The sequence below is a fragment of the Parasteatoda tepidariorum genome, chromosome 6 (genome assembly GCF_982258835.1).
Source record: "Parasteatoda tepidariorum strain Cologne lab strain chromosome 6, Ptep-v5.0, whole genome shotgun sequence".
In the NCBI taxonomy this organism is placed as follows: domain Eukaryota; kingdom Metazoa; phylum Arthropoda; class Arachnida; order Araneae; family Theridiidae; genus Parasteatoda; species Parasteatoda tepidariorum.
This window is the reverse complement of record NC_141760.1, coordinates 65,513,290-65,536,069: the sequence shown is the minus strand read 5'-3', so window position 1 is coordinate 65,536,069 and position 22,780 is coordinate 65,513,290.

Below are 22,780 nucleotides of genomic sequence, written 5' to 3'. Positions count from 1 at the left end.
AAATATGATGCATTGGGTGAAGAATATGACGTGTATTGCATTGGTGTGCAGGGTATCCGAATAAAAGGTAAAGGTATGCTAAACAAGTGAGGCTGATGAGGCGAGTAAGCATTACAACTGCATTACGTAGAGGCGTACAGGTTGCGTACAGGTTAAGGGTTCATATCAGATTTGATGTTGTAAAGTTTATTTGGTGTTTGCAGATTCCACTGTTGTTGGCATAGAGAGGCGATAACCTCCGAATATGTAGTTTAATGACTGAGAATGGTACAGATGTTGTTAAAAAAGTAGTAGCAGATCGTGCTGCAGAATCTGCCAGCCTATTCCCTGGCATACCGACGTGACTCGATACCCCCTCACCCATAAAAAAATGGGAAATTTATTATTGTGAAGAGTGATTAGTGAAGGATTTATGAAATATATAATTTGATGAGTATCACTAGAACTTCATTAAAGGTTTGATGGCACAGGGAAAAAATTTTTGCACCTAACGAATTTATATTTTAAAAAGCAGATTAGTAAGGAGCTATAACTTTATCTTCATAAAATACATAAAAATAACAAATTCAACGACTTGTAAGACAGGTAGTTTCAACAGCACATGAAATTGGATAAAATATGTAAACATAATAAAATAGTTATATACAATATAAAGTAAAAAAAAGTACGTAAGAACACAGATGTAAGGATAATGGGTTCCTTCCAAAAAATTCTTTAAAGACAGAATAAAACAATCAAAAAGGATAATGTGATGGATATTAAATATATATATATATATATATATATATATATATATATATATATATATATATATATATATATATATATATATATATATATATATATATAACTTTATCGGAGATAATAGTTTTCTTAGTTCTCAACAAAAGTCACTGTGCTATCAATCAGTGAAAGTGCTGACATAATGTAACATAAATATTTGATGCACAAAGGAAATGGAAATGAGCTGAATAGTGATTATTCAAAACTATTGATATTAAATGCGCCTGAGAATCAAAGTGGTTCTGATGCTTTTCAATTCCACCTTTTCTGTGATATTGCTTGATACATTTCTTTCGGAAACTTTTGCTGGCATAAATACTATTGCATAATAGTAGCATCTCGCAATATTTATATTTTTTCTACAGTTTTGACATGGACCCCAAAATGTATGGCTATTATGATATACGTAAACTCCTAATCGATGCTTTTTTTTTTTCACTGAAAGGGATGAAAAGGAGATTAATTGTGCAAGAATTCATCTACTTATTAACATAAAAGCACATTTATTACCAGTAATTGAAAGTACCAATTGAATTTTTTATACTTTCCCAGCAAAATTTAAGTTTTTTTAAAAGCATTTTCTCATAATGAAAAAAAGCATAAAATTCAAACTGCTGAGTAATATTCTCTTCGCATACCCTGATTTTCCTGTTAATAAAATAAATGAAAAAAAATGTATTAAAAGCACTTGATTTTGTTCTTCCGTTTTTTCGGGAAATATCCTTTACTTTTTTCCAGAATAAAAAGAATGCTCAGCATTATGTTAGGGAATTAAAAAAAGGAAAGATTTTCAGGAAAGGAAAAAAAAAGGGGGAGGAAATCTAGTAATTTGGTTACCGAACGATTTATCCCATTCCACCCATTAAATTACCCAGCATCCTTTGCCATGATGTATGCGTAGTCATAGTCGTGACATACAGTACGTATTAAATCTTTCTCCGCCAGTATTTCATTGTAATTAGTATCAAGAGAATAGAACCCTTATACGCAGCAACAAATAGATTGGAAGAAAGCATATTTTTTTACGAACGAGTACAGAATGAAACGACTTTTTTCCCCCTTTTTCCCAATTTATTAAATGATAAAGATTTTCTCAGAATAGTTTTTTTAAAGTATTTTTTTTAAATTTTGTATTAAGTGATGGCTTTGATACGATTTTATTGTAACATTCCATCAAACAATTCGCAAATTAATGCCATGGGGATTTTTACAAATAAATATATAAGAACAAAATGAAGGCTATTAGAATCAAACAGATAAAATTTTAATTCTTTGTTTTTTTTTTATAACGACGTCGGATTCCTAAAAACGGTTGAAATTGTATATGACTGGAAGATCTTCAGATTTATATAATGCGGCATTTTAATTCTTTTTTAATAAGAGATAGCAATTTATGACGTAAAAGCAATTTAGACAGAATTCTTTGTGAATGAGCATTTCTACTAGAAATTAAAGACTTTTTCTTTTATTAGTAATTAAGAATTTTAACGAGGTAATTTAATCTTATATGTTTTATAATGATACAATTTTGCCATCAGATTTTTTTTTGCTTCAATTAATAACTTTTTATAGGCAATTTCATGCGAGGTTCGTTATAATGATAGCTCATTTGATTAGTTTTATTTTATGTAATTCTTAATAGGTCCATGTTTTTACTTTAAATGATAAGGAAAATGCAATTGTTTAATGCATATCCTAACATAATTTAAACAGGTATGTAACATCTGCTTTTAATATTTAGTGAAAATATAATTTCTGTCATCATTAATATAGAAACATATATTAAGCTTGTATTTCCTTTTCTTATGAAAATTTATTTTCCTTTTTATGAAAAGATAAAAAATCTGTATACATCTACAAAACAAATCAAACATAATTATTGCGCATTAATAGACTTTAATCGCAATTTATTATGATTTTTTTCTCTAGAAATGTATAATGCATTTGGCAATCCAAAAAAGTTTTGTAGTAGAAAAATGGAGAATTAAGTTGGTTGTTAACTTTCGTAACCCAGTTTTAAGCGTATTCATGACTACTAACTTGTCAACAATTTTCGCCTCTTATTCATTTTTGAGGTCTCACTAGTGAAAACTTGACAATAATACTCAATAACATTAAATAATTTTTTTTTCTATATTTATCGAGATAGAATCTTCTGAAGCAAAACTTTTATGGGTAGAATAATAATGGAATAAAATATTTTACTGATAGATTCATATCTAATAATATGATTCCGTAAAATTATTATATGATTCTGTAACCTTATTATCATGCTTGATACATTTGTCATATTATTTCCATATTTAATGGTATGATAATAATATTTCAGAATCATACTTAAAAGCACATTGAATGCCATTTTAATAAAATCACGACTGTACAGAATCTTACTTGAACAAATTTTGAAATGTACGGATTGGTTGATGCAAAGTTTTGGTACCAGAGACATACTCGCATAACAGAATTTCAGTCGACTAAATCTCGCCTATTCATTGACCCACTATTAGTGTAAATAAAATATATTTAGATTATTCGAATAAGAGACGTAATTTGTTATGCTGTATCTATTGTTTTCTAATTTTTGTATTCAAGGTAACAAAAACAGACAGCATTATAAGTTAAGTCTGATTTCAAACAACGAAGAGAAAAAATTACTTATTTACTTAAGAGTTGTGGAATCTCGAAATTTAAGATAATATTTAGTTACTAGGAGGCTTCGCCCCCTGCTCGCTGGTGCTCACCAACCCCCGGAACTGCTTTCACAGTTCATTTCGGATTGCTTCGCAATCCAATGCTCGCTTTGCTCGCTCATTGGATACGTTCTTAACGTCTAGTTTTTGTATACTTTTTTAAATACTGAAGTTCCGAAAACTTTTCACTGTAGAAAATTCTAAACCTGTACATTTCATTATTCATTTGAAATTGCAAACAGTTCAGATATTTTTCTTAATCACACTATTCTAAATTTCAGTTGTTGAGAAAAGTAACTGTTGTAAGTTTTGTTTTGAAGTCTTTCCCACCAGAGGGCTAAAGCCATGTGTTGTAAAACAATATGAAATAGTAGTCTGCCACTGAACGCCGGATGTAAAGCATCGGCTTTGATGAAGATAATTTTGTATTTTTAATTCTCTGAAGGGCGCCACCTTAATAATATGGAATTTGTAAAATAAATGTATATATTTTTGATTGTTGATGAAGCCCATCATTTTGTGTTTTCATCAGTGTTCAGAAGCAGAACAACTATAAGTTTTTTATTTTATCACAAAAAAATAAAATTTATGAAAAACAAAGAAAAGAGTAAGAAAATGAGTATAGTCATAGAAAAAGTTAAAATTATAATATAGTATTTGTCAGTTAAAATAAAACTTTTTGTTTAAGTCATTGCTAACAATTCAAATTTCTCCGAGGCAATTCTAAAGTATAAATTAAGGTAGTATTGTTAAGTTGAAACACAATATTTTTAGTTTTGATGTCAACAATACAATTCAATTTTTCACAAAAACGATTGTTTCCATTGTTAAGTTCAATGTCAAAAATTCAAATTTTTCTGAGGCAACTCTTAACCTCTAAATATTATTTTTTTTTATGTACACATTTCTAAATGTCAGTATTCAACCACAAAACAACTTAAAGTCCTCAAATTTGGCATGAAGTTGTAAAATGTAATGAAAGAGGGTCATAGCAATAATGAAAGTAGAAGTAAAGTTAGTACTGTAAAATTAAAACAATATTTTTAATCAATGAGCAGTTGTAGAAGTAGGTTCTTTATTTAAAACTTTTTATAGAATTTCTTTAAGAACACAATTGTTAGTTTGGGCATTTGGCGATACAACACTTTTAGAATTGAAGGATTTGTTACGTCAAGCGCTCAGGTATCATAATTTTGATCTAGTTGCGCTTCTATGTCATTTTGATTTATGTTGCTAAGTTAACTTTCAAAAAATTCTATGGCTGGCAACAGCATTTTTATTTCTCAAGTTGTTTATTTTTATTTCCTTTAGAATTCGTTATTTTTTTAGCGAAATGTTTTTTAACCTAACAGAATTCTTTGCCGACTGTTTTCTCTATGAATGAAGAAAATAAAGTAAATATTTAACTGTTGTGAAAAGAATATTATTTAGTTGTACAAAGTACTTCAACCAAAATTTGGGAGCCACGTAAGAGAATTATATATATTAGATCAGAAACACATCATTAAAAGGCAGAATGCTTTGGTGTTCTCAAAACAAAGCAAACGTTGCCACCGGCGGAAAAGAAATACAGCCAAAATTTGGGAGCCACGTAAGAGAATTATATATAATAGATTTTTGAATTATTGATGCAAGAGCCATTTATGGATCTATCTCATTAATAACCTAATCACAAAACAAGAATTATGTTATGAGCTAGAAGTAAAATTGATGAATTATAACGAATGTTCTAGAAGTATTAAATAATGAGTGAGATTCTGATTATTTCAATTTTTAAAAATGTTTAATAATCGTTCGGCAGCTGAGTTTCAAATGATCCTGTTCACAGATTCCACGTGACGACATTATTATTCATGTAATATTAATTCTTTTATAAATATTTTAAATAATTCTATTTAAAAAACTATCAATAAAATTAAGCACAAAAAGAAATGCTGAAATCTTAAAAAATAATGAAATACAATTTGCGCGATTTTCAGAAACTTAGGGAACATTTTTACAGGATCTAGTTTAATCATTCTGCTTAAAACGCACCAATCAAATTTTTGACTTTTTAAATGTATAAGTTCATACGAATTTTAATTCGGGTGAGAAAGTTATAATAAAAAATACAATTTGTGAATTGTTGGTAAATATTCTGCATTAAAGAGAAGATTTTGTTTTCCTTACATTTTACATTAGCATAAATTTGTTTATTTTCAACAAAAATAGGAGTACGGAATATCTCCACTCTTCACTTAGGATTTAAACTGATTATACCATTTTGGTTGTTTTAAAACGGCAATTGTTCAAACTAAGAAGCTGATATACGTTTTTCAAAGGTTTATTAAAACATATAATACGGCACATAAATGTTATTTACAGAAAAATTAATAAATTATAAAGAACGTAAACACATATTTCCAGAGAGTAACAAATTCTAAAGGTCTGGTTATCTGGGCGTCAGCGGGACGTCAACGTATCTCTGACGCCAACAAATTACTGGTTTGTTAGCTCAAGGCCTGGTTTCTTAGAACTAGCGCCTTATCTGGGCGTCAGCGGAAAGTTGACGTAGAGCTGACGCCAAAAAAATACTTTTTTGTTAGCTCAGCGTGAGCAGTCGGTCCAACGCAGACATTATCTCTCATTGCGCATGCGTTAATAACGTAAACAAATATTTATTTTGAATTTGTATTGATTTTGTTATTGTCGACCAGTGTTTTGGAGAACAAATAATGACTTTGTCCAAGAAAAAACATATTATAGCTGAGCTAAATGAAGAGTGCTATGTTTAATGAAGAAGCTATGTTTAATGTCAAAATCAAAATCTTGGCTGATTTCAATGTGCTGTTGGATGTTGTCCGCCATTGCTTCTGTGGTTAACATCACGTTGTAATCCAACTGCAGTTGAGTTGGACGGCAATTGTAGTTCAAGATGAGCGTTCGATGACGTGTACTACCAAACTCACAAATGGACCAATCAGAGGTTAGCGGTGATTTCCAGCTGACGGCTTCCTGTCCTAAGAAACCAGGCCTTAACGTGATTCTTTAAATCAACGTAAATTTAGAACACAAAAATTTTCTTATTGCCAGATTACCAAACATTATATATCTCGTTGTCATGGAAATACAAATAAATATCTTTTGAGTCATAGCAGCAGTGCTAAAAACATATATTGGAACATATATTCAGGGAACTCACCCAATGTAATCATGAAGATTATCTCCAGTTAAGGAAACAAACTATGACTTGAAGCTATTAAAGTAGTATTTTTAAATTTTAAATTTGCTCCAATTTGTTGAAATATAATGGGTTTTCAATATAACCGATTCCTTGCAAGCGCAACATTTAGGTGTAAATTTCCTTAACAAAAGATACTTTTAGAACGTGATTTGTGACCTATCTGAATTACCAAAGTGGTACATTTTCATTTCTCCAGAGCAGATTTCACCAAGCTGATTTATTGACGACAATACAAAATGTATTAAAAAAAAAGTTTATAAATGTTAGTTCTATGCTTCTTTTTACTTTAGAGGCAGAAATATTTTTATAGAGTTTAAAATTTTTTCAAATGGTATTCGATTCCTCTTATCCATATAAATTCTGCAAGGTAGCTTTCCAAATGTTGACATGCCGTTCCTATTTGTTTCTAGTTCCCCTTTTTTTGCGCGTGCGTTCCTGCTTCCGAATCAACAAAATTGTATTTATGGTCCACTCTGAAATTCTTAAAATTTTCTTTTTCCATTTTTTTAGTATAGTATGTGCCTTTTCGGATACTTCTTTTACTACAAGTTGAAAGGTCGTAGTGCCATTGTATTTTATTTCCGAAATACAATTTCATTTCATGATTATTTCTTTTCAATGCCTACCCGATTGACACTTGTATCAACAGGTATCAATAGGGCAGATTTGTTGGCTACTCCTTTAGATGCACCATATTAAGCTCAAAGTAAGGACAGATACTACAGAAAATGAAAGAACATCCATGCTTTCTCCGGGATTCGAATCGAGAGCACTTTTCTGATGTGAGATCAGATCCCTAACCTCTACTTAGTCCTTTTGGCATAAAAGTATGATTATCATTACAAGTAGTAATTAGTATAGTACGATGGTTACTATTACAAGTTGTAATTAGGGTAGTAATTTTAATCGAAACTTCTCTCGCTTGAAGGAATATTCTTATGTTCTAGGTAAATCCCTAATGTTTGTTGGTTTTTCATCCATTTCGAACCTATTCGAACGACTAATAAAAAATAGCCATGATTTGTTTCGAAAAGGTGGTGGTGGTGGTAAGAAATTAATTTGGGAACATTCCACTCGGCATCGGCTGTTTTATTTTTGGCGACTTTATCACCTAAGCCGGTGAAATGGAAAATTACCTTAAAATTATACTTAGTTCTCAGCAGTTATTTATTTGCTCACTGTACCAATTGTAGATAGATTAAGTTTATTATATTTGAGTAAAAAAGTGGACTTATTGATAAAGCATGTGCTGATTTTATCATTGAGTTAGCAGTTTCGCTATGTTGTTAGAAGCCGGGATTCAGCAAAAACTACGTTAAAAACATTTTGCTGCCATTTGTGCTTGCGTATCGCAAGTTTTAAATTTTTTTAATCTATTATGGAGAGAGGTTTTATAACTTGGTTGCGCAATATTTCGGTGCCTTTCCTCGAAACTGAATGTGTGGACCATTTCTGAGTAAATATGAAAATGTAGTCTTAAAAATATCGCACGCAAATTTTATCAGTAAATACAATACAGTTGTGGGGGAGGCTTTTCAGATTTTAAGTTTATATTTAAATAAATTTAGAAAAATACGGAATTTAAAAATGAATAAATTGCACTTCGATATGTTTTTATTTGTAAAACAAAATTGCATTTTGAATATATCATTAATTTTTCTAAAACAGTTTTACAATAAATCTACTTATATGGAATTCAATAATCTTTCAGCACACTTAAAATATATATATTTCAATTAATTACGAAATTAGGTTAATTGGGTATACTATAGCCTACGTCACAGGTTGTGCTATTACTACTAAATTTAACCCATGAACGGCATTTTCTGCGAGCCTAACTTCAAGCCACAAATAAACAAACGAAGTGTTTGATCGTTTAAATAGCTAATCGCCAGATTTTATTGCATTATAAAGAAAAGTAATTGATATTCGATTTTTGATTAATAATTGATTTATGTGGATAGTGGCATAGAATTTAGCATTGCGTCATGGTAAATGTTATTCCTACTAAGTGGAAGTAGTTGTGTTTTTTTTATATTATACCCAATTGTGAAGTATTATTGTGAAACCCTAATAAGAAATTAGTGTAAAGTCACTCGACATTTAGACTTTTGTACCGTCAATGTGTACAAAATCAAACTGTGTTTTAAAATTAATAATTTAAATCATGGTTTTTAAAAGAAACATGTTAGATACTGCCATACAGTTTTAAATAGTTTCAAAAATGCTTATAGTTACACTACTGGTTGTTGTTTAAAATATTTGCAAATAAAATTTGTGAAGAAAAACTAATCCTTCCTTCTAAGCAATAAGCTGAGTTGATACAAAAAGCAAATCTGTTTTTGAAAGGTTGGGATTAAAGCTGAAGTTTTCCTGGCAACTTTATTTGCCCTTTCTGAAGATTCCTTTATATTTTAAATTTGATGATATCTCTTTCTGTTCGGAGCTTCATATGTAGTAAAAAAGTTCACCCATAGTAATATTATTCTGACTTTCTATTATTCCATAGATAAAGGACTCCATATTTTTATACTCGTTTTAGTAAGTATCTTTTTTCATAACAGAGAAAAGAAGTCTCCTCACAAATTTATTTGACAAAAGAATTATGCGTATTGTATCCAGTTATATTACATACTTTTCACAAAAATTTTTAGATTTATAAAATAAAAAGGAAAATATTAACTATATTGATAGCAAAATTCCATTTTTTAACCCGCCTTTCATTTTTTAAAAGGTGGTGTTACTATGAAAAATGAATATTATTTGAGTTCTCCCCAAATATCAAGTTTTCTTTTTTTTATAATGATTTTTTTGTGAAAAGTTTGTTTTATATACGAATAAAAAAAACACGCGAATAAAGAATAACAGGTTGCGGAGGACAGAATAGTTATGAAAGAACATTCAGCCTCTCATAACACCGAAAATGGTGGCAATTGCTTTTTATCAAAAGAGCTGAAGAGCTGTAGTGAAACACTAGATATAATTCTTTATGTAGCCAAACATGAATAGCAGTTGTTGGTGCCGGGAAGCATTAGGAATTCTCTTTTACAAAACATTGGTGTAGAGTAAATGACACCATTTTTGGTGTTCGCGTAACACAACACCAAATGAAAATATAAAACGTATGACTTGTAAGAAACTGGCCACTAGATGGCACACACGATTGTAAGAAACTGGCCACTAGATGGCACGCTAAACTTTCTTTTAGGTTTCTGTTTGTTTCCAAAAAGTAGTAGGAGTCGAGATTAAAAAAAAGATGGATGGCGATTATCGAAAAATGTTCTTTCCATGTTAATTTTTGTTTGTGATGCGTTGTCAATTATGTCTGTTATGTGCATCTATATAGCTTTGAATAAGTTAATTTAAGATGCAGGTGACTCGTCTTTTGTGCAAAAGTATAAAAGTCTATACAAACTTTTCCAATAAAAAAAAAGAGCATGATCTGAGGTTGCAGTTGCTAATGTGTTGCTTAACTAAATTTTGCAACAGAAATTTGCTGTTTCATAAAGGGCTGTTCCTAAATTTGGGGCTTCACTGGTTTATTATATTCATAGATGCTATTTTAATTTTAAAAATAAATGCTTTGATTGTTTTGTTTTAAAACAATGCAAATTTAAAAACTATGTGTTTTTTTATTAATTTTATTTTCTCAAAACTCTGAAAAGTCATAGAAAATAAAAAAAAGTCATAAAATTTACAAATAATAGAAATGGGGGAAAGTAAATGTAAAAATATTTTTCTTATTTATTTTGAATTATCTTGATTTAAATGTTTTCAGAATTTAAGAGCCAATTTCAAGCATTGGGTTAATCCAAGTGCCCTTAAAAAATGCGTTAAATGTATCATACTATGCGTTAAATGTATATAATTTTTGAGCTTCGAATTTTATATTTTTCATAAATGATTAACAGTTTAATTTCTTAAGAAAAGTATTTAAAAATCGAAGAACTAGTATTACAAAAAAAACATGTTTAACATTGATTTTTTTTAAAAACAAAAATTCTAGTTAAGACGCTTTGCAATCTCTGGAAAAAATTACATATATTTTTTTTTTTACTTACATACAATTTTTCATTAAATAAAGTCCTTAGTAGATTTTGTATCTGACTTACTTAATGCGAAAAAAAAATAATGAATACTATTTGGCCCCTACGAAAAGCAATGAAACAATTTGATCATAACTGAACACACTTTCACCGAAGACATCCTCGAAATAATAATTAAATTGATATTTCTTTAATATGACTAAGTCGTGTACTTTTCCCTGCCTTATTAATTACATTTGTTTAACGCTCCACCTGTCAAACTAGATCACCCTTTCTGAAGCTGCTCGATAAAATTTCGAAAATTCCTTCTACGACGTGATAAAACAATATCTTCTCCGAAAAGCGGGAAAGGATTTTCAGGCGTAAGTTAATTAAAGCAAGAGCCGTATAGTTTGTCCACTTGAACATGAAATTGTGTATGTACTTAGAAGTGGATGCACATGGAATACACGGCAGATCGAAATAACAATAACAGTAAAGATGTAAGAGCACATACAGCACATCAGAAAAGCAATTACAAATTTTAATCTTGATATGTGGGGATGGGGAAGAGTTTCATCAGAAAACAAGTGCAGACGAAGACAGGAAATTGCTCGATATGGTTATTTGAAAATATTGACTGCGTGTGAGACTTTGAAAAATAATTTGGACAGCGTTATTTGGAAGTCTGAAAGGATTATTTCGGGAAGAAGTTGACTCTCAAATGAATATTGAATTTTGTTTAAAGCTTTTAAAGCAAAAACAGAAACAAAAAAAGAGAAGGAGCAGAAATCTATCATTGGCGTTATTGTCGTAGATTTGTTTTTTTTATTTCTTATCATGCTTTATAAAACTTCCCATTCGCGAGACTTTAAATTTAAAATTAAATTTGCTAATATGTTTAGATTGCTTGTACTGAAAAAGAGTGATTACAAAGTGTATTAATTATATTTCTTCCTTTTCACCATTTTTAAAAAAAAATCTATACATAATAATAAACGCGGCTGTGCGTGTGTCTGCTTGTCACAATATATCGTCCCAGAAGCCTCGCCCAGGCACGAAACTTGGTACATAAATGTGTTTTGACAGAATGAAGAAGTATTTTTTTTCTTTTTCAAAAATTTGGATTAGTTTTTTAGTTATCAGTAATTTTGTAAGAAAACCTATGCTTTTTCGTCTTCAAAGAGCCATATTCAAAAAACTTTAAAAAAATGCATATACTTTTCTACACTCTTATAAATGTATGCTAATGCGAACCTTACAATTGAAATATTAATTTTCGACAATTTAAGCCAATAATATACGAAGGAATTAATAATTTAATTGTAAGGTTCGCATTAGTTTGCCTTTATCAAAGTGGAGAAAAGTTTAACTTTTGCATTGAAAATGTGGCAACATATTCGATACGTAAATAGAACGCTTAGCTTTGATATATTTGTCGCTGTTCCTCTGGATATGAAGACAAAATTGCAGGACAGGAACACTTTAATTGTCCACTAATCTTCAGATTTCCTGCTATGTTTTAAAAAACTTTATTTGTGAAAACCTTTAGCGTGGCGGACAGCTGGCCGCCTTAGGCGGCTAGTAATTAATAAAGCTAAGGAAGCATGTTACAGCTTTTTAGTTCCTTAGTCTAATGGTAAGTGGTTTCTTGTTGTGATTGAATGATTGAGTTGATTTTTGATTGTACCACGTCGGAAGTTGGAATAAAGCAAATATGCTTAAAAAATGATTGTAAAAATGGAAGATATCATCAACCCGTTGAGTTGGTATCCCTCTTTTACAACACAGCCAAAAATAAACCACAGTGTACATACCAGGACCACAACAAAAAGAAGCCACCGAGGACTCGGTAGGGACACGGTGACTTCTTTTTTGTTATGGTGTTGAATTCTGGAGAGAAAGATACGAGCTCAGGTGTAAACCACGTAGTTTCACCAGAAACAAATTACGTTGTATTCCTACCATGGCCGTTAATAAATAGAGCCCTAAAAATGGGGTTACATGCTTGGCCATGGTTAAATGATGGTATAATCTTATGATAAGAGTTTCGGTATCGTTTTGATAGAATGATGGAAGTATAGATCAACCCACTATTTCTCGTGGCTTCTGTTTGCTGCTAATAGCTCTTGTGTCCCTTTGATTGAATTATTGGTGTAACATTTTAACCATAGCAGATATACCACCCCTAAGGCATGGCTAAATCCAGTATGGTAGAGAATAAAAAAAAAGCTTTTTAGCTTCATAGTTAGAGAGGAGTCAGCATGTCTCGAGAGCTCAAACACTCCGCAAGCGTAGCAAGCACCCAACTCTGTCTTACAGAGCTCTATCTTTCAACAGTCATGGCAGCAATGCAAGAAAATTTTGATCCCGGTCAAATGACGAGAATAACGCCTAAGCTGGTACCCTTCGACTCCAAAATTCCACACTGCAACCAACGAAAGGATTTTTGATGCTACTATTATGCGTATATAAATAAAGTGTTTAGTATTCTGAATCGAGTATTAGTTAAGAAATAAAAAAACATGATTTTTTATGATATTTTATGATAACATTTAATTTATCGAGTTAATCAATTTTCAAGCAAATCTAAATGTTGTGACAGCTTTTTCGTATAAGCTTATTAAGAGTTCTTGTCATGAATATTTTTGAATAATAATAACAATTTTAATACATTAACCTGATAATGAATAAAAGTGTTCAAAATCAATAAATCGGCAATCAATTTAAAGATAAATACTAAGTAATAATAACAAGAGTATTGAGTATTGTATTAATTTAATGAATGCAATTTTTAAATATTATGGGAAGTATCTTTTTGAGAAGTTTTTTTATACGTCGAATACTTTTAATCTGTAAAATGGCGATCGGAGGCATGATGCATTAGATTCTAGAATGCAAATGTCACAAATTAATATATGGGGATGATGTCTTATAAGTCTTTTGCGTTTTTGTCGTAAGATTTAAATTTAACTGTACTGAACTACTCCAGATTTGAACGGCATTACTTAATCTTGATAATCTAGATGAGTTAATGGAAACTTGATGTAATAAGCGTTATGCTGAGGTAAAATCAGACTTAGGAATCATACTTACCTAAAAGAAGGAAAGTGTTCAATAAAAAATAAAGGATTAAATGGAACTCGAAAATAAATATTTTACCTGCAGAATTATCATACACTTCTTCAATGCCATAATACACCTGATTTTTACATGGTTATAGAGGGGCTGTGTGATGTCTAATGAGGTGCTTAGATTTTGCCTGCAAATCTCATTCACGTTGAATCCTTATTTGGAGAACACCAGGTACCCGTTAGAGAATTGACAAAACATACCGTAGATTATAAACTAGGCCATTGCAAGTGGAATTGGCGATGGATTACACGTAAATGTGGTAGGAAAACGAAATTACATTAACCTAAACAGTGAAATTCGATATTTTTTTTCCCCTCCTCGACTAGCCATGATGAATAAAAATAACTCATTAATTCATTTTAGTAGAGCATTAAAAAAGAAAATAAACTTTTTATTCTTAGGATCGCGTTACAAATAAACTGTATTTATATTTTATTAAGCGCAATAATTTATATTTTATAAAACGATCTAGTTTTTTGATATAACAGATTTAATTTTTTTTACAAGAATTGGGTATACTATAGCCTACGTCACAGGTTGTGTTATTCCTACTAAATTTAACCCATGAACGGCATTTTCTGCGAGCCTAACTTCAAGCCACAAATAAACAAACGAAGTGTTTGATCGTTTAAATAGTTGCTCGCCAGATTTTATTGCATTATAAAGAAAAGTAATTGATATTCGATTTTTGATTAATAATTGATTTATGTGGATAGTGGCATTTATGTGGATAGTGGCATTTATGTGGATAGTGGCATAGAATTTAGCATTGCGTCATGGTAAATTTTATTCCTACTAAGTGGAAGTAGTTGTATTTTTTTTATATTATACCCAATTGTGTTTGTGAAGAAATAAAAATAATTTATTATTGAACCAATCACAAAAAATAACGTAACATTTTAATACCATGTTTTATTGGAACGCTATTTTAAAGAATTAATTCTATTTAACTTTTATTGTAAGAAAACATAACCTGTTTTAATTTAGTGATTTTCTCTCTGTTAAATCAATCTTGATAAAAGAATAATGTAAACTTTTTTACGAACATTTTTTTTAGAAATTAACGAAGACATATTATTTATTAGAGAAAAAAATTGGAGTATTCAAAAATGTTATCACGCTTTAAAGTAAAAATTTCTTGCAAATGAAAAAATCGATATTTTTAAAATTTTAAAGTAATCGGAAATTCGTTAGTGAAAAAAGAAACATGTGAAATAATTTCAAGAGGGGAAAAATGTACAAATGAAAGGATTTTTCTTCAATGACCTATATCGCGTTTGTTTTATTACTAGAAGCATTTATTGTAAAGAAATATTTATTAAATAACTTTTTTTTTCAATGGGATGAGATCTTGAACTTCGTGAAAAATTGACTCAATTCCTTAATATAAATAAAAGTCCGTAAATACTTCATTTATTATGGAGGTCATAGATACCTTGATACTCTTTCAGTATAAGAATAATAAATGCAATTAATAGAAAATGCACAATTTTAAAAACATATTTTATTTACATATATTAAGTGCAGGTTATTCTGCAACGATCATACGTAGCATAAATTTATAGATTCCTAAATACTGTTATATGAATTAGGTAATTAAAAACATAATTAAAAAAATAACATAATTAAAAAATAACATAATTAAAAAATAACATAATTAAAAAATAACATAATTAAAAAAATTTTCAACAAATAATTGAAAACTTCCTGTAGTCAAGTATTAATAAATTATAATTTTTAACAACTTTTTTAAACAAAACTTTTTAATTCTCAAACTTAATACTATCCTTCATATGAAAATATCCGAAAATTTGTAAAAGAAAAACTGTATTTTAAAATTGAGCCATTGGCGACAGCAGAGGTCAGATGTATATACTGAGTTTAAATAAATTATATATTACAGAACTCACATTTAGGACTTAGATCAATTTATTATCAGTTCATAAGAGTGTTTTTTAATAAATAAATGTAGTGATTGTTTGATTTATAATTGTAAGTCCTGAGTGTTTAATGTTAAGTTATGTTTCCTTTGAAATAATTTTTGAACTATGCAAAGCAGGGTGACATTCATTTCAACTTAAAATGATAAAAACTTTAAATGAAATACTTTAAGAAAAATACCTTCCAAATAAGATTTAAATAAAAGGCAATCACTTCGCCTGAGTGATTTTGTAAAGAATTCTAAACTTTTTATTTTACAAGTTAGTAGGTGAAAAGTAAATATCTTACAATAGTGGTAGGGAATGAAGGAAATTCTAAATTAAATGAACATTAAAACATTGAGTGCAAAAAATTTTCAAGTCACTTAAAAGTTCACTGGAAATTTCCCACGATATGGTGAAATGCGCAAAAAGTAAGGTTAACACTAAGGGGTCCTAACATTGCATTGCTTTCCTGACCAAACTATTGGGATAATATTTCCAGATTGCTGCAACCCCTATATACTGGGGATCAAAAATCCGAATACGCAGGAAAAAAATTTCTCAAAGTAGGCTCGTTTTAGTGTCTGATTTCCGAACTTAAAATATATTGTCTGCTATAGTTAAGCGGCATATTTAAATTCACTCTCTCGATCCATTAAGATTAAGTCCTAGAACGTAAACATCTGATCATTAGATCAAAAGTTAGTTTTAGATTTTTGTTTACTGCTCACTGTACACTAAAACGTGATTTTTTTTTCCTTTTGAAATTTCGATTTTAATGCCATTACTTCAATCTCCTTCGGGTTAAGCTTACTTTATAAATTTAATCTCAACTATATTTTTCTCTTCACTTTTAAACTGTAAAGACTTTTTCTCCATTTGTAAATTATGAAAAAAATTATTAATCTGATTGCGTAAACAGTTAATTCATTAAAATTGGACATTCTCAATTGATTCCTTTCACTAGTCATTTATATTATTAATAATTATTATTTACACAAAATTATAATGAGGGAAAGTTTGATTAGAAATTTAAAACTTTTTACTGCTATAATTAGGGAAATTCTATCGACAAAATTCAAGTAATTTTTTTTTCCGGAGCAAAATGCATTTTTATTTAAAAGGGAACAATACTGACTTAATATTTATACGATAAAAGACTCTCTAATCGCTAACACCGATGACAGGAGAAATTTTCAATTTTTTCTTTTCCTCAAAAAGTTTAAAACTTAAATTGTTGTTCTTTCATTATAAAGCAATCGTATAATATTCTCGTATCATGTAAAACTTTATAACGAAGTTACTTATCTACCGTTTTGCAGTTATAAAATGAAATAATTATTAAATTATACTTGCATTTTAAAATGTAATACTCAATTGTTCAATGAATTTTACGATTATTATTATAAAACTGCGTATAATGAACATTTCAATTAAAATAATTCGTACAAAATAGCTGCTAAAATTTCTCTTAAACATTTATAAATATTATACATTTATAAATTTCAGCTTTTCGCATTATTTCTAAATAATCTCTACGTCGAAAAATATTTTACGAATTTCATAATAACAGAAAATTAAATAAAATTTTAAAAAAATTGTAAATGGTTATCGAGCAGAACCATTAAGTTTAATTAATGAATATAGAATTGGAAACTAAGTCTCTGCTAAACAATAAAAAAAAATTGTTTTTAATCTTTTAAGTAAACAAACTTTATTATAATACTCATTTCATTATTAAGGATTAAAGGTTATTGTGAAATTATTAATTCGAATTAGTGGATGAGTAGGAAAAGAATTTCACTACTCGAAATACATTAAATGAAAGTTATGAAACTATAGAATATGTAATGATGTGTAATTTTTCTATCTTAGTTCTATTACGACCTTTTAAAAAACGCTAATAAACACAATTTAGTCAACAGATACAAACGATTATGTCGGTGCTATAACAAAAAAATACGCTTTATATTTTATTTGATGCAGAAGAATCAAATGAAGACCCGCTTAATTAAAATGTCGCACCCATATCTAACTTGTTGAATGTTATGCGATACCGAAAACAAAGCAAAATTATAAGCACACAGCTGTTTGGCGATTTGCGAGAACGCTCCTTTAACGCCAATAGAAATTTTCGCCAACGCTTTGCAATCTACGGTATGTTTTGTCAATTCGCTACCCGTTACCACCAAGACAACACCATTGAATGCCACCGACATGGTGGTGAAGGATTTCTTGCTTGGTTTTTAATTATACTGGGCTCCATAACAGATCTGCATAGTTAAATTGGAACCATAACAGTTTAAATTTATCGGGACATCATTCTGGAACAAAATGTATGTTAGTTAAATTAAGTGTTAGAAGGTGTAATTTTCCTTTATAACCTTTTTTAAATGTCTATTTTATGATTATACAAAAGCCTACATTTTCTTCAAAATGTAGGCTTTTGTATTACAGTACAGGTCACTCGTGTCAGGAGTGACCTGTACTTCATATTTAAATTCTGTTCAGAAAAGTTCAAAATTCAGGGATTAATCATGTTCGATACCTTACCTATAATGATACCTTAGATTTGGTACTCAGGTATCATGCTTAAATTATCAATTCTAAACTTGACAGAGTAGATAATAAACTGCTGTTTGTAGAAAATGCAACACCATGAAAGAATCATCAGAATCAAATGAAATTTAATGCAGAAACGACTTGTACTGATACAAATAAATGATGAAATTTTCAAAACAAAAGAAACAAATTAAGCGTCCGAAATCAGTATTTGGTGCAGCCACCACGCGCTGCAATAAGTGCTGCTATACGACGTGGCATGGAGTCAAACAGATGTTGAATATCTGCTTGAGGAAGAGAATTCCATATCGCTTGTATGCGCAACCAAAGTTCGTCTTTGGAAACTGCAGGACGCGGATCACGAGTGAGACGCCGACCAACCATATCCCACACGTGCTCAATAGGCGACATATCCGGCGAATAAGCAGGCCAAGGAAGAAGTTGCATGCGTTGTGCTGAACAGAAGTCTCTAACAGTCCGCGCAACATGTGGGCGTGCATTATCCTGCTGAAAGATAGCTCCAGGGATGCCTTGAAGGAAAGGAACGACTTCGGGCTGTAGCACTTCACGGACGTATCTGTTGCTATTGAGATTACCCTCAATTCGTATCAAATTGGATCGTCCATGATACGAAATTGCACCCCAGACCATAACTCCGGGTGTTCGACCACTATGTCGTTCAATAATACACTCAGGAAGGCAGCGTTGACCGGCATAACGTCTAACACGAACACGGCCATCATGGGTCCACAAATTGAAGCGTGATTCATCTGAAAAGACAACTTCGTGCCAATCAGCTCGCCAGTCTCTGTGCTCAAGAGCCCACTGCCGACGCAGCCGTCGATGATCCGCCGTGAGGGGAATCCTGTATAATGGCACCCTTGCACGCAATCCACGGCGCAGCAGACGACGACGAATTGACGAAGCCGACAATTGTACACCTGTAGCAGTAGACCAATGTGCTGCCAGCTGCCTGGAGGAAGCTGTGCGATCATTCACCGCCATGCGGAGCAGGTGTCGATCATCGCGCTCTGACGTCACCTTCTGTCGTCCAGTGCCTGTTTTTCGAGTTGTTCGGTGCTCGTCGGTCCACTGCTTCCAAACTCGCATCACTGTGGAACTGTTCCGCTGCATACGAGCTGCTATTGCGCGATAGGAAAATCCTCCTTCTCGAAGGCCGATTATCCTCCCTCGTTCAAACTCCGTAAGTTGCTTGAATTTCTTATTCTTCCGTCGTGGAGGCATACTCAGGTCTCACTAAACGTTTGCCACTAACAAATAATCATAGACTATTTTCAACGTCCCGCTACAGCACTTTATTTATACGCTTTCAGCATCAATTCAGAGGGCGCTGCGCGCGCCACGCACGCGCGATGGCTCTGAAACTTTATTAATTTGCATAATATCCTATAATTGACATTTGCTGCGAATTTCATTTGATTCTGATGATTCCTTCATGGTGTTGCATTTTCTACAAACAGCAGTTTATTTAAAATAATGATTAAAATAAATCATTTTTTGTATGGAATTATCTTTGGAGATACATGCATAACATTTTTTTAAAAAAATTATTTTAATTTGCTTCATTAGTTTCAGAGATAAGAGAAAATATATTTAAAAAAAAGGGTGACCGTTAGAGCATTCTCCTGTCTAAATTATGGGGTTTACATCTTCTGGATTGTACTTTCCTCAATGTTTTGAAAATATAGAATCTAAAATGTCAGAGAAAATGCGTCTTTTTTCTTATTTTGTAATTTAAAGTATCTACTGCATTAATTCATTTACATGTGTAATGTACGGGAACAAACCATTAAGCTTGTGCCCTAGTGTGAGAAAATTTGTTCATTAGTGGGTACTGTTAAATCCGTGTGCACTGTAGAGTCAAAAGTCAATTATTAGTAAACATATAAAGGCAGTTATATACATTATATAAAAAATATAGAGTTCAAAACATGAATTATAGAATCAAAGAAGTAATTTTAAAATTCTCTAGGAATAAAAATCAACTTTGGTGATATCGGTTAAAAAAAAAATTACGACTAAATATACTGAAACGTTAGATGAATGATACAAGTACTGTACCTGATGGACAGTTCAAAAAAACAGCAAATGATAGAAAATCATCCATGAAGAGCCAGTTTGCCCTAAAAGATTTAAAATATAATTTCCATGATACGGTCAATTATTTAATCATGTTTTCAACTAGAAACGTTATTAAAATTTTAAATAATAAACTGATTAGGCTCATATTTATGTCATTGAAGATAGAGACTTTATGTTTTTAAGCCTTTATAGTTTATGCTTCTCTTTTTATTAACTAAATTGTTTGTAATTGTATTCAGAATAAGGTTGAAAAACATTCCTACTTTTTTTCATGAATGGTTCTTCTGTTAAACATTTTTTGTTCTAGATATTTTAAATTTCATACGTTTTCGGTTTAATTATAATCCACCTAAATTAGCAGTTTTATTTTCTATTGAAAACTTTATATTATTTATTCGGAATTAATAATATTCTGTTTTTTTTCTTAATACTTAAATTTACAAACTGTTATTTCAGCAGATTCTTCAGAACTGCAGCTTTCAAAATAACGCGTGAACAAGAAACTAAAATGAAAGTAAACAGCGAAACCTCTACATCTTTCGCATAAAAAGATAATTCATGTTTGAAGTGCGAAAAAAAATAGTATTTGTTCATAAAACAACTTCTCCAAGAAAAGTCAACTTCCGAAGATAATTAGATGAGCTATTGTATCCTGGGACATGTTTTAGTTGATAAGGTCATAACCCCATCAGTTATAAAATAGTTGGGGAAACAATGCGGAATGGGAACAAAGAGAAAGTTTTTTTAACAATTTTTTATTAAATTTACACCTTAATATAAACACGAAAAAAAATTGCTTTCTTTTTGACGTCAATAATTTTAACGAGGCTGTATCTTAACACCTGTAAGATTTATTGTTTAATTATAGGATTTATTCTACTTTTTTTCCATACAGCATTGTTTTCAAACAATTATTCAGGTTACAAATAGTTAGATCAATATAGTTAAAACAATCATTATATTCTTTTTATATTATTCATTGATAAATCTATGAATTAATGCATTTTTAAAAATATAGGAATGTATTGTAACTACTTAAATAGTTATTAGGGTTTTATGAAAAAAATTATAGTTTATATTAAGTATCAATGAAAGATATTTCATTAATTGGTTAATTCAATTAAATGCACTTTTCAATACAATTAAAGACATTTTAATGATGATTACACTACGCTAAATATAAATTACTTTTCGGATAGAAGTGAAAAAAATGGTGCAACAAACCATGTCTGATTAAAAAAAAGTATTTTCATACGAGAAAAAAATTATACGTATAAACTTCTTGAGATATTTATATTTTTTAACGATTTCAAAATTTCTCCTTCCCAGAACATAGCCGCTGATTGAATATAATTTGAATCTCTCAAAGCCGGAAGCGTCTATAGGATGCCAGAAACAAAACTTACTCGCATCTATTGTAAAAATAAATTAACAGTGTTATAAATTAGAAACTAAGCAACATAAAAAAGTAAAGATTATAATGGTGCTTCGGTATTATATTGGATATAGAGTTGGTTGTTAGGATGTGGCGTTAAAGAGTACAAGGTCCATAAAAGGACACATTACCCCAAAACAGGCGTTTTTGAAGCAATTCAGAATGTTAGATACTATAACCTTTTGTTATTACCTGTTTAAAATACATGAAATAGATAAAACAGTAAGTAGCACATATGCATATAAAAGTGGATAAAATTAGAATCGTATATAAAGTTTCATACAACATTAAAATGTCAATTACGTGTAGAAATACAAAAAAGGTAAGATGGTAAAATTCATCCGATAAATCCGGCATACATATAAAAGAAGAACTACCGAAACGGGTGAGACAATATCGGTAAAAACAGGGATAAATGAATTGAATGTAGGGTTTTATGGTAAAGGATCTAAAAAAGTAGGGGGTTTTGTAGTCTTGAAACCGGAAGAAAAAAAAGAAAGGAAACTCTCCTAGAAGCATTTTTTGTTTGAAACAAAATTTAACACATTCTAGTCCTTACTTATTTTGATGTCTTTAACGTTATGTTCAGAGTATTTTTTTCTATTTACGAAGTTTGCTTTTCTTTTAATGCAAGTTGTATCACAAATCTTAAAATTTAAGAGTAATGAATTTGGCAAAAATTTAAATTAAATTATTATCCTTTACCCCCATACTTGAATATCTTAAAATTATGCTTCGAAAATTTTTCAAATCAAAAGGAGTTAGAAATAATAAATTTTCTTTGTTTTTTTACTTTTTGTAATATATTTTAAACCTATATTTGGACACATTTTGAGTATTGCTAAAATATTACTCAAAAAGTTATGAAATATTATTTTTGTTATTTAATTACACACAAGAAT